This window comes from Neophocaena asiaeorientalis, unplaced genomic scaffold (genome assembly GCF_003031525.2).
Source record: "Neophocaena asiaeorientalis asiaeorientalis breed wild unplaced genomic scaffold, Neophocaena_asiaeorientalis_V1.1 scaffold504, whole genome shotgun sequence".
Taxonomy (NCBI): Eukaryota; Metazoa; Chordata; class Mammalia; order Artiodactyla; family Phocoenidae; genus Neophocaena; species Neophocaena asiaeorientalis.
In genome coordinates this window covers 3,229,936-3,242,569 of record NW_020174438.1, presented here as the reverse complement: position 1 = coordinate 3,242,569, position 12,634 = coordinate 3,229,936, and positions in this window count along the sequence as shown.

Here is a 12,634-nt window from a genome sequence, read left to right as displayed (position 1 = left end):
AAATAAAAAAAAAAAAAAAAAAAAAAAAAAAAAAAAAATCCCAAAGCCTGCACAGCTGATAATAATGACAGTGAACAGATATTGACTACCCCGTGTAGGACAGGCACTGGGCTCTTCGCACAGATTATCTCACTTCATTCTATCAGACCCCCTGCCTGCAGGCGCTAAGATTATTATTCCCATTTTCACAGATAAGACAACTGATGAAATTCAGATTCTACTAATATGTCTTGATTGCACACCTGGCATCAGACTACGTGCTTTACTTTGTCATTCTTTTTTTTTTTCCAAAATCACTTATTGAATGCCTACTCTGTGTGCCAACATGCTATTGTTATTGCTATGATAAAACCAAGCTGTAGGTAGTGAATTAAAATCATTCGAGGTGACTCAGCCTATGGTGGATCCTCAGCATTGTACCTAAGGACTTGATCTATGAGGAGCTCCGAGTTTCAAGCCGGTCCATTTTTGTTAGGATTTCAATCCTAGGAAAGATTTCTGGAATGTGACACAAACAACACTGGCCAGAAGAGAGAGGTAGAAGATAGTCCAGGCAGCAAGAAAGCGAGGGGCCTCCCAAGTCCAGCACATTCAGTTCAAGAGAATAAAGGAATCATTCCATTTCAAGGGATTATTTTCTTTTGTTTAGAGGATCATTATCACATACCAAACCCTAGGCCAGACTTCACCCTACCTGTCACCAATCGCCTGCAGGCCCAGTCCACGCTTGCATTTGTAATCCTTCCCCCATGACAGCAGATCAAGGGCCCAGTGAAGCTGATGGGCTTATGCAGCCCAGTCCAGTTGGGAGGGGAGGAAGCAGTGGCCAATCAAGAGGGAACTAGGGATCTCACCCTGCCACTGAGGCTGACCCCAAAAGGGTGGCAGAATGAGCTAGAATAGTGTCTCAAAGAGTACAGCTCTCTGAAGGTCTGCAGTGCATTCCAGATGCAAGAGACAGCCATTTCTGGGGCGATGCATGGCTAAGTATTTGATCCATCACAATGTCTGGGCAGGAGGTGTGGCATAACCATCCTTCTGTCTCCATTTCCGGGAGGGGGACAGTCACCACCTCACGCACTTCAGGACCACTTCAAGGTGCTGAAGGATTTGTAGTGGTGTAAAGCCAGAGGCTGTAGGGCTGATCGTTTCGCTGCAGTCTCCCTCCTCTGTGTGTCAGCCAACAGAAAGCTGAGCTCAGAAGTCCTAAAACAGCCCTAATGACTGAGCTTGTATAGAGCAGGCCCTGTGCCACGTGCTTCACACAAATTCTCTCATTAAACCCTACCATGGCCCAAAGAGGATGGTGTCACTGGTCTCATTTTGTAGATGAGACAATAGGAATCCAGAGGCTCCAAGCTTCATGCTCAAGGTCACAGACCTTGTAAGTGGTAGAGCCAGGACTGGAACCAGGGCCTATCTGCCTACAAATATTGGCCTATAGGTGGTTTAGCCTCTTTCTGATCTATTTTTCCACACTGCCACCTTCTAAATCACCCTAAAAACAGGAAAATATCCTCTCCCTTACCACCTTAATTTTGGTTCCAGAAAGTCCCACTGTTGGGACTGGCAACAAAGAGAAAGTCTTCATGCTGCACAAATAATGGTGCTGACATTTTTGCCCTAAACCAGTGAAGAGCTGTTACTTTTTTTTTTGCACAGACTAATGGAGGGAGGGGGCTGTATGTTTATGAACAGCATTTTTCCCATTCAAAACAAAACTAGCTTTCTTGCATCCCATTAAGAGGAATACTACATTCTCATTATTATGCAGAAATATGTTAGTGGGAGAACTGTGCTTTTAACCGTTAGGAAAATGTGATACCTGGGCTTATTCGAAAAGGAACAACAGACACTGTGTTGGAGATTTTCTTGCCTCAGAATTGTTTAAGGCTTCAGAGTTTACAAGGTGCACTCACTGCTCTTCCTCCACAAAATGAACTCTGCCAGATGGCTGCTACTCTCACACCCACTTGGTGGGTGGGGGAACCGTGTTCAAGGAGGTGATACAGCTTAACCAGGGTCACCCAGAGAACAGGCGGCAGGGCTGGAGCACAATTATTTCATTCCACCCACTACTGCAGTGCAACGCTTCCTAAGGGTCCATCGTGTGTCCAGGTTTGGGCCAAACAATAGGAATAGAGATGAAAAAAGGACACTCACCCTTCCCTTGCCTCTTACCTCCCACTCTTACCTCCCAAACTGGGTATCTCTCTCCTGTGTCTCCTCTTCTATGCTTGTACCTGGTAGGATGGGGGGAGCCATACAATCTGGAATTTCATTAAAGTGAAGCATTTCCAGGGAGGACCATTTGCAGGGCCCCATGTAACCCTCCCCTCCAGCTATATGCTTCCAGTGGCTCCAGGCCCAGCCCAGACCCAGCAGGACTGGCCCTACCTATCCCACCAGGTAAACCCCTCTAGCAAGGTCCTCCTTCCTCCATCTTATTGGCTTTCTTCCTCTTCTGGGAGTTTCTCCAAAATTCCACTATTTTGAGGAAATAATAACGAATAATAATAGCAATATTTATTGAGCAGTGGGAGTGGTAGAAAAAGGATGAGAAAACCATTTTGGAAATAGATCCCAGTCCATATAGAAAAGCAGGCAAGCATCCCCCTACCCTGCCCCCGCCCCTCATTCCATCAGCCAGCAGTTCCTGGATCATTACATTCTAGAGCATATTAGATGAGAAAAGCATTTCAGACAATTAGAAGTCAAAGCCATGGGCCTGATGGGTCCAGCACAGGGTGAATTAACCATACTTCCTCACCACATCTTGGGTGATCAGGTCTCTGAATGACATGGTTAAAGTTCGCAACACTGGAGGCTACACTTCAAGAGATCTGTCTCTACTTACATCCACACTGAACGGTATGTCACAGTGAATCCACTGGAGACCCTCTTTCATGGGGTTAAGAGCATGGAGTCTGGAGTCATCTAGAACTAGGTTTTCACCCAGACTCCATTTAATAGTTGTGTGACTCTGAGCAAGTTATTCAACTTAATTTCTCTGTGTCTTGGTTTCTGTGTGATGGAAAAAAAAAAAAAAACAGTACTGGTAAGTTTGAAATTGTGAAGGGTCTGAGATTTTGCATTAACAATCTAGCCTGCTTTGCATTTTACTTAAAGAAAAATCCAAACTCCCCAGGGTTGCCGACAAAGCTCTGTGCGATCAACTTAACTCTACTCTGTAGCCACACTGGCCTCCTCTCAGTTCTAGAACATGTCTGATTTTTTCCTACCTTGAAACCTTTGCTCACATTGTTCCTTACCCAGAATAACCCAGATTTTAAGCATAAAAGTCATGCCCTCAGAAAGCCGTTCTTGGCCACTCTGTCTAAGCACCCTCATCCCCTCACCAACCCTACATTTTAATTTCCTTTCTGGCGTTTTACAGGCCAATGGAATAGCTATCCTCAGGGACCTGCAGAGCCTAGGGAAGGAGCAAGATTAAAGATTGTACTTTGAGGGCTAACAAGGAGATGACACTCTTTTTAAAATGCAAGCACTGCTGAGAAGGCACAAATTAACAAGTTCAACAAGATCCTCTCAGACCCCGTAGGTGAAGCTTCTGGCCTTAAGTGCCTTAAGCATGGAGGGAAGGAAGAGTATGAACAAATGATAGCAAAATCCTGCCTCTGACAATGAATTTGAATTTTTGAGCTCCACCTCCACTCCTGTCCCACCCCTAGTCATTGAACTGCAAATATGGGGTCCAAGCATTTTTAAATGGTAGTAGGCTTTAACCTGCACATGTACATTGGTGATGCCCATGTATTCATTTTCTTTGCTGTAACAGATTACTACAAACTGGGTGCCTTAAAAGCACAGACAATTTTTTTGGTAAACAGTGTATATTTACAACTTCATTTTTTTCTTCTTCTTTATTGGAGTGTAGTTACTGTACAATATTATATGTCACATGTGTACAATATAATTCACAATTTTCACGAGGTTATACTCCTTTTATAGTTATTCTAAAATATTGGCCATATTCTCTGTGTTGTACAATATATCCTTGTAGCTTATTTTATGCATAGTAGTTTGTACTTCTTAATCCCCTACCCCTATCTTGCCCCTCCCCCCTTTCCTCTCCCCACTGGTAACCACTAATTTGTTCTCTATATCTGTGAATCTGTTTCTTTTTTGTTATATTCAGTAGTCTGTTGTATTTTTCAGATTCCACATATAAGTGACATCACACAGAATTTGTCTTTCTCTGTCTGACTTATTTCACTTAGCATAATGCTCTCCGAGTCCATCCCTGTTGCTGCAAATGGCATTATTTCATTCTTTTTATGGCTGAGTAGTATTCCATTGTGTATATGTACCACGTCTTCTTTAGCCATTCATCTGTTGATGGACACTTAGGTTGCTCCCATATCTTGGCAGTTGTAAATAATGCTGCTATGAACATTGGGGTGCATTGATCTTTTCAAATTAGTGTTTTTTTAGGGGTTGGATATATACCCATAAAAACACAGAAATTTATTCTCTTAGGTTTCTGAAAGTTAGAAGTTCGAAGTCAGTATCACTAGGCCGAAATCAAAGGGCTGGTAGGGCCATGCTGGCTCCACAGGGTCTGAGAAAGAATCCTTTCTGTGCTTCTTCCTGCTTCTGGTGGCTGCTGCCATTCCTTGACTTGGGGCCACATCACTGCAATCTTCAAGGTCAGCATCTTTTAATCTCTCTGTTTCATCTTCACATTGCCTTCTCCTCTTCTCAGCCTTTGACACCAGATGGTGTCCAATATCCCCCTGCCTCTCTGTTATACGATACGTGTGATTTCGTTTAGTGTCCAACAGGATAATCCAGGTTAATCTCCCCATCTCAAAATTCTTAACTTTATCACATCTGCAAAGACCTCTTTTTGCCATATAAGGTAGCATTCACAGGTTCCAGAGATTAGGATGTGGATATCTCTTAGGGGGTCATTCTTTACCCAACCCCACCCCAACTAGTTGTGGTGAAAAGCTGAAAAAGGAACAAAGACGTCTCTTCTACCCAGGTTATGGCAAGAAGGGAAGGAAGGGAGGAAGAGAAATTGGGAAGCAAGAGGTGTGCCGGCAATACAGTCGGAGGAAGACCCATGGGCTGGAAGGCAGGAGATCCGGGTCCAGGTCCATGCACAGGGAGGAGATGGACATCCTTACCTTCCCAGGTGTTCTCACCAGGGCCTGGCTTCTGAGAGCCCTGGTTCCTCTGGGAACCAGGAGGTGGATTTGGGGGAGTTTGGATTCTTGGGGCTGGAGAAGTTTGGGGAGAACCCTTATGGAGAAGAGGGTCAATGACAACCATGCAGTCAGTGGATGGGCCTGGGACACAAACGGGCCTCTTCTAGAAGCCAGAAAATGGGTCCAGTGGGGATAGCTTATCTTGGATGGAAGATAAACATGGATTAATTATATTTGATCTTTCTGTGCATTTGAAATTGATCATCCTCCTTCCTGAAACTCTCCCTTCTGGTTCTCTTCCTGCCTCTCTGACAGCTCTCTCAGAGTCCCTTGTTTTAGCCCCAGTTGTCCACATAGTCCCCTACTCCTGACGTACCTGTTATGGGCTCTACCCATCCCTGATTCACTTTGTGCAGCGTAAGTAGTGTGAGATAGAAAGTGTTAAAAGCACTGTGTCTGAAGTCCCACTGCCTGGCTTTCAAACCTGGCTGTACCGACTCCCAGGTGTGGTCTCAAACAAGTGGCTTACAGGCCCTATAGCTGAGCTTTAGAGTCTTCTTGGGTAAAATGGGGACAATCGGGTTGTTTGAAGAACTGAGATAGAGTCAGTCAGCAGCTCATGGCCGATGTTAGCTGTTGTTGCCTGTGGCTGCTGCCTGTCTGTGTCCGTTGTCCAGGGTGTCTTCTCTTGTGCACCTGAACCCAGTGGAGGGTGCTGGATGGCGGTGGTCAGTGTGGAGGGGCAGAGCCGGAAGGGAGAGGAAAGGGAGAGAAGCTGGGAGCCAAGGCTGTCCCCTGGTGGAGAAAACATCTTTCTTCTTTCCCCCGGGAGCAGCAAGGAGAGAAGCCGAGGCTGTACACTCGAGACCCAGGGGCAACAGAAAGTGTCGTGGGACACCCCCACACACACCCAGCTGCCCTTTGTCCTTATCCCTCAGCCAGCAGTGGCCCCTGAGCTTGGGCTGACCTCTCGGCTTCCTAGGTTCCTGGTCGCTGAGGGAAGACGGAGGGGCTCTGAACAGTGCTGCACAGAATGGAGAAACGATCCGTGGAGAAAAAGGTAAAAAGGGTAGGAATGATTTAGTTAGATAGGAGGCAGCCGAGGGGAGATTTAATAACAGTCTCTGAGGGTCTGAAGGGTTATTATACAGAAATTGGTGACCAGCTCGTCCCTCTCTGCTCAGAGCACGGGCCCGAAGGAAGTGAGTTAACACTCCACAGAAGGAGATGCTCAGATTAGGTAAAAAGAAGACAGTCTCCCTGTCCGGGTAGAAACAGACCATAACAGGAAATGGAGTAGATGCGTCAGCTGGAGCCGCATGGTGCCCCGAGAATCAGCCTCCTGAGCTCACAGGGATGTCTCTGTCCAGACAGGGCTCCGGGGGGGCCGACAGGCTCCCCTTTCCTGGGATGCCAGGGGGCTTTCCCAGTGGATTCGGCGATGGTCCCCTCTCCCCCACTCCCAACCCCATCCCACCTCCTCCCCCAGAATAAAATTGCCAGGAACTGTGTGGAGAAAAATAGGTCATCCTATTATTGGTTGTGGGAAGGTGGTGAGCCATGTAGGTGTCCCCCTTTTCTGATAATAAAAAGCAGAGCCCCTGGAGGACCTTCAAGATGGCGGAGGACTAAGATGTGGAGATCACCTTCCTCCCCACAAATACATCAGACACACATCTACACGTGGAACAACTCCTACAGAACACCTACTGAACGCTGGCAGAAGACCTCAGACCTCCAAAAAGGCAAGAAACTCCCCACGCACCTGAGTAGGGCAAAAGAAAAAAGAAAAAACAGAGACGAAAGAATAGGGATGGGACCTGCACCTCTGGGAGGGAGCTGTGAAGCAGGAAAAGTTTCCACACACTAGGAAGCCCCTTCGCGGGCGGAGACGGGGGTCGGCGGGGGGAAGCTTCGGAGCCACAGAGGAGAGCGCAGCAACAGGGGTGCAGAGGGCAAAGTAGAGAGATTCCTGCACAGAGGATCAGGGCCGACTGGCACTCACCAGCCCGAGAGTCTTTACTGCTCACCCGCCAGGGCGGGTGGGGGCTGGGAGCTGAGGCTCCGCCTTCAGAGGTCAGAACCCAGGGAGAGGACTGGGATTGGCGGTGTGAACACAGCCTGAAGGGGGCTAGAGCGCCACAGCTAGCCGGGAGGGAGTTCGGGAAAATGTCTGGACCTGCAGAAGAGGCAAGAGACCATTGTTTCGGGGTGTGCAAGGAGAGGGGATTCAGAGCACCGCCTAAATGAGCTCCAGAGACGGGCGTGAGCCGTGGTTATCAGTGCGGACCCCAGAGACGGGCATGAGACGCTAAGGCTGCTGCTGCAGCCACCAAGAAGCATGTGTGCAAGCACAGGTCACTATCCACACCTCCCCTCCCGGGAGCCTGTGCAGCCCGCCATTGCCAAGGAGGGTCCCATGATCCAGGGACAACTTCCCTGGGAGAATGCAAGGCACGCCTCAGGCTGGTGCAACGTCACGCCGGCCTCTGCCGCCACAGGCTCGCCCCGCACTCCCTACCCCTGCTTACCCCGAGCCTGAGTGAGCCAGAGCCCCCTAGTCAGCTGCTCCTTTAACCCCGTCCTGTCTGGGCAAAGAACAGATGCCAGACGGCAAATTACACGCAGAGGCGAGACCAAAACCAAAGCTGAACCCCAGGAGCTGTGCAAACAAAGAAGAGAAAGGGAAATTTCTCCCAGCAGCCTCAGGAGCAGCGGATTAAATCTCCACAATCAACTTGATGTACCCTGCATCTGTGGAATACATGAATAGACAACAAATCATCCCAAAATTGAGGCAGTGGACTTTGGGAGCAACTGTAGACTTGGGTTTTGCTGTATGTGACTGACCAGTTTCTGATTTTTATGTTTATCTTAGTTTAGTTTTAAGCACTTGTTATCATCAGTGGATTTTTTTATTGGTTTGATTGCTCTCTTCTCTTTTTTTTCTATTTTTATTCCTTTTTATATTTTAATAATATTTTTCAAATTTTTTATTTCAATAACTTTCTTTCTTTCTTTCTTTTTTCTTTCTATTCTTTCTCCCTTTTCTTCTGAGCCATGTGGCTGACAGGGTCTTGGTGCTCTGGCTGGATGTGAGGCCTGAGCCCCTGATGTGGGAGAGCCGAGTTCAGGACACTGGACCACAAGAGACCTCCCGGCCCCAAGTAATATCAATCGGCAAGAGCTCTCCCAGAGATCGCCATCTCAATGCTAAGATGCAGCTCTACTCAACGACCAGCAAGCTAAAGTGCTGGACACCCCATGCCAAACAACTAGCAAGATAGGAACACAACTCCACCCATTAGCAGAGAGGTAGGGAAAAACCTACAACCAAGATTACTCTGCCCAGCAAGGACCTCATTCAGACTAGAGGGAGAAATTAAAACATTTACACAGAAGCAAAAGCTAAGAGAATTCAGTACCACCAAACCAGCTTTACAACAAATGCTACAGGAACTTCTCTAGGCAGGAAACACAAGAGAAGGAAAAGACCTACAATAACAAACCCAAAACAATTAAGAAAATGGTTATAGGAACATACATATCTATAATTGCCTTAAATGTAAATGGATTAAATGCTCCAATCAAAAGACATAGACTGGCTGAATGGATACAAAAACAAGACCCATATATATGCTGTTTACAAGAGACCAACTTCAGACCTAGGGACACATATGTACTGAAAGTGAGGGGATGGAAAAAGATACTCCAAGAAAATGGAAATCACAAGAAAGTTGGTGTAGCAATACTCACATCAGACAAACTTGACTTTAAAATAAAGACTATTACAAGAGACAGAGAAGGACACTACATAATGATCAAGATATAAATCCAAGAAGATGATAAAAAAATTGTAAATATTTATGCACCCAACATAGGAGCTCCTCAAAACATAAGGCAAATGCTAACAGCCATAAAAGGGGAAATTGACAGTAACATAATAATAGTAGGGGACTTTAACGCCCAACGTTCAACAATGGACAGATTGACGAAAATGAAAATAAATAAGGAAACACAAGCTTAAAATGATACATTAAACAAGATGGATTTCATTGATATTTATAGGACATTCCATCCAAAAACAACAGAATACACTTTCTTGTCAAGTGCTCATGGAACACTCTCCATGATAGATCATATCTTGAGTCACAAAACAAGCCTTGGTAAATTTAAGAAAATTGAAATCATATCAAGTATGTTTACTGACCACAATGCTATGAGACTAGATATCAATTACAGGAAAAAGTCTGTAAAAAATACAAACGCATGGAGGCTAAACAATGCACTACTAAATAAGGAAGAGGTCAGTGAAGAAATCAAAGAGGAAATCAAAAAGTACCTAAAAACAAATGACAATGAAAACATGATGACCCAAAACCTGTGGGATGCAGCAAAAGCAGTTCTAAGAGGGAAATTTATAGCAATACAATCCTACCTCAAGAAACAAGAAAAATCTCAGATAAACACCTAACCTTACACCTAAAGCAATTAGAGAAAGAAGAACCAAAAAAAACCCCAAAGTTAACAGACGGAAAGAAATCATAAAGATCAGATCAGAAATAAATGAAAAAGAAATGAAGGAAATGATAGCAAAGATCAATAAAACTAAAAGCTGGTTCTTTTAGAAGATAAACACAATTGATAAACCATTAGCCAGGCTCATCTTTGGTGCTGGGAAAACTGGACAGCTACATGTAAAAGAAAGAAATTAGAACACTCCCTAACACCATACACAAAAATAAACTCAAAATGGATTAGAGACCTAAATGTAAGGGCTTCCCTGGTGGCGCAGTGAATGAGAATCCACCTGCCAAAGCAGGGGATATGGGTTTGAGCCCTGGTCTGGGAAGATCCCACATGCCATGGAGCAACTAAGCCCGTGCACTACAACTACTGAGCCTGCGCTCTAGGGCCTGTGAGCCACAACTGCTGAAGCTTGTGTGCCTGGAGCCCGTGCTCTGCAACAGAAGAAGCCACCGCAATGAGAGGCCCGTGCACCACAATGAAGAATACGCCCTGCTCACCACAACTAGAGAAAGCCTGCGCAGTAACGATGACCAGGGCAGCCAAAAATAAATAAATAAAATAAATAAATTTATATTTAAAAAAAGACCTAAATGTAAGACCAGACACTATAAAACTCTTAGAGGAAAACATAGGAAGAACACTCTATGACATAAATCACAGCAAGATCCTTTTTGACCCACCTCCTAGAGAAATGGAAATAAAAACAAAAATAAACAAATGGGACCTAATGAAACTTAAAAGCTTTTGCACAGCAAAGGAAACCATAAACAAGACGAAAAGACAACCCTCAGAATGGGAGAAAATATTTGCAAATGAAGCAACTGACAAAGGATTAATCTCCAAAATATACAAGCAGCTCATGCAGCTCAATATCAAAAAAACAAACAACCCAATCCAAAAATGGGCAGATGACCTAAATAGACATTTCTCCAAAGAAGATATACAGATTGCCAACAAACACATGAAAGGATGCTCAACATCATTAATCATTAGAGAAATGCAAATCAAAACCGCAATGAAGTATCACCTGACACAGGTCAGAATGGCCATCATCAAAAAATATAGAGACAATAAATGCTGGAGAGGGTGTGTAGAAAAGGGAACCCTCTTGCACTGTTGGTGGGAATGTAAATTGATACAGCCACTATGGAGAACAGTATGGAGGTTCCTTAAAAAACTAAAAATAGAACTACCATATGACCCAGCAATCCCACTACTGGGCATATACCCTGAGAAAACCATGACTCAAAAAGAGTCATGTACCAAAATGTTCACTGCAGCACTATTTACAATAGCCAGGATGTGGAAGCAACCTAAGTGCCCACTGACAGATGAATGGATAAAGAAGATGTGGCACATTTATACAATGGAATATTAGCCATAAAAAGGAATGAAAGTGACTTATTTGTAGTGAGGTGGATGGGCCTAGAGTCTGTCATACAGAGTGAAGTAAGTCAGAAAGAAAAACAAATACCGTATGCTAACACATATATATGGAATCGGAAAAAATAAATGGTTCTGAAGAACTTAGGGGCAGGACAGGAATAAAGATGCAGATGTAGAGAATGGACTTGAGGACACGGGGAGGGGAAGGGTAAGCTGGGAAGAAGTGAGAGAGTGGCATGGACACATATACATTACCAAATGTAAAACAGCTAGCTAGTGGGAAGCAGCTGCATAGCACAGGGAGGTGAGCTTGCTGCTTCGTGACCACCTACAGGGGTGGGATAGGGAGGGTGGCAGGGAGACACAAGAGGGAGGGGATGTGGGGATATAAGTATAGGTATAGGTGATTCACTTTGTTATACAGCAGAAACTAACACAGCAATGTAAAGCAATTATACTCCAATAAAGATGTTAAAAAAAAAAAAAAAGCAGAGCCCCTAACATCACACAACTGCACCAGAGGCTCAAGAGCAGCCCCTACACCTTCTCTCAGGGACAAGCTTTCTGTGTCTGAGGAAATGGCCTGTCTGTTCTGGAATATGTGATGACAAAGTCAGCTCCAGGGGACTTATGACCCCGTGGCTCGTTCACTCAGCTGACATCATGGAGCGCCAGACGGCAGCTTGGTGAACCAGAGCAGTTATACTGGGCGGAGAAAATCAAAGAGCACCCGGATTCTAATCCAGCTCGGGATTGTCTCTTCTCACAAATGGAGGCTGTTGGCAGCAAAGAGCCGGCGTCTTTCTCAGAGCTGTAGTCACCCACATTCCCTAATATTTAACCCTTACCCTCTGCCAAGCCAAGCACTTGCACACATAGTATCTCATTTAATCTTCATGAGGTCTCACTGAGGTCACTGTTATTAACTCCCTGGCAACATAATAATAGTATCAACCTCATAGGGCAGTTGCAAGTTAAACAAGTTAATATAGTAAATCACGCTTGGCTCCTAGCAAGTGACCTGTGTGAGTCATTATCATTGCTGCTTCTGCCACTACTGTCTTCTGGTTGTTAAGGAGACTGAATGGTCTGTCCAAGTTCACACAGCTTGTCAGGCAAAACCAGGCCCATCTGACACCAAAGTCCATGACTTTCTGTCCACTCACCACACATGGAGGCACCACACATAGCAGCCAACAGTACAGGGGCTGGGGCTTAGAAAGGCAGATCTGGGTGTGAATTCCAGCTCTGCCGGTTACTTAGCTGGGCACTGCCTGGTCAGATCGGACGCTGACCATAAACATCCAGCCCAGGCCTAGGAGGGAACCTTCACAGTCAAATCGCTTCCAGTGTGATTTTCTGGTTGTTCAGTGCATGCGTATTAGCTTCCCCTACCACCCCCAGCAAAGCTTTTAAAGAACCTTGTCATAAGAGATGATATTTTAAACATTTATCTCAAAAAAGTAACAATTAGTCACGTTGACTGATGGCTTGGTTAATGAACTGAGAGAACTAGCTGGAGGGTGTGATGTGACTCATCCTCT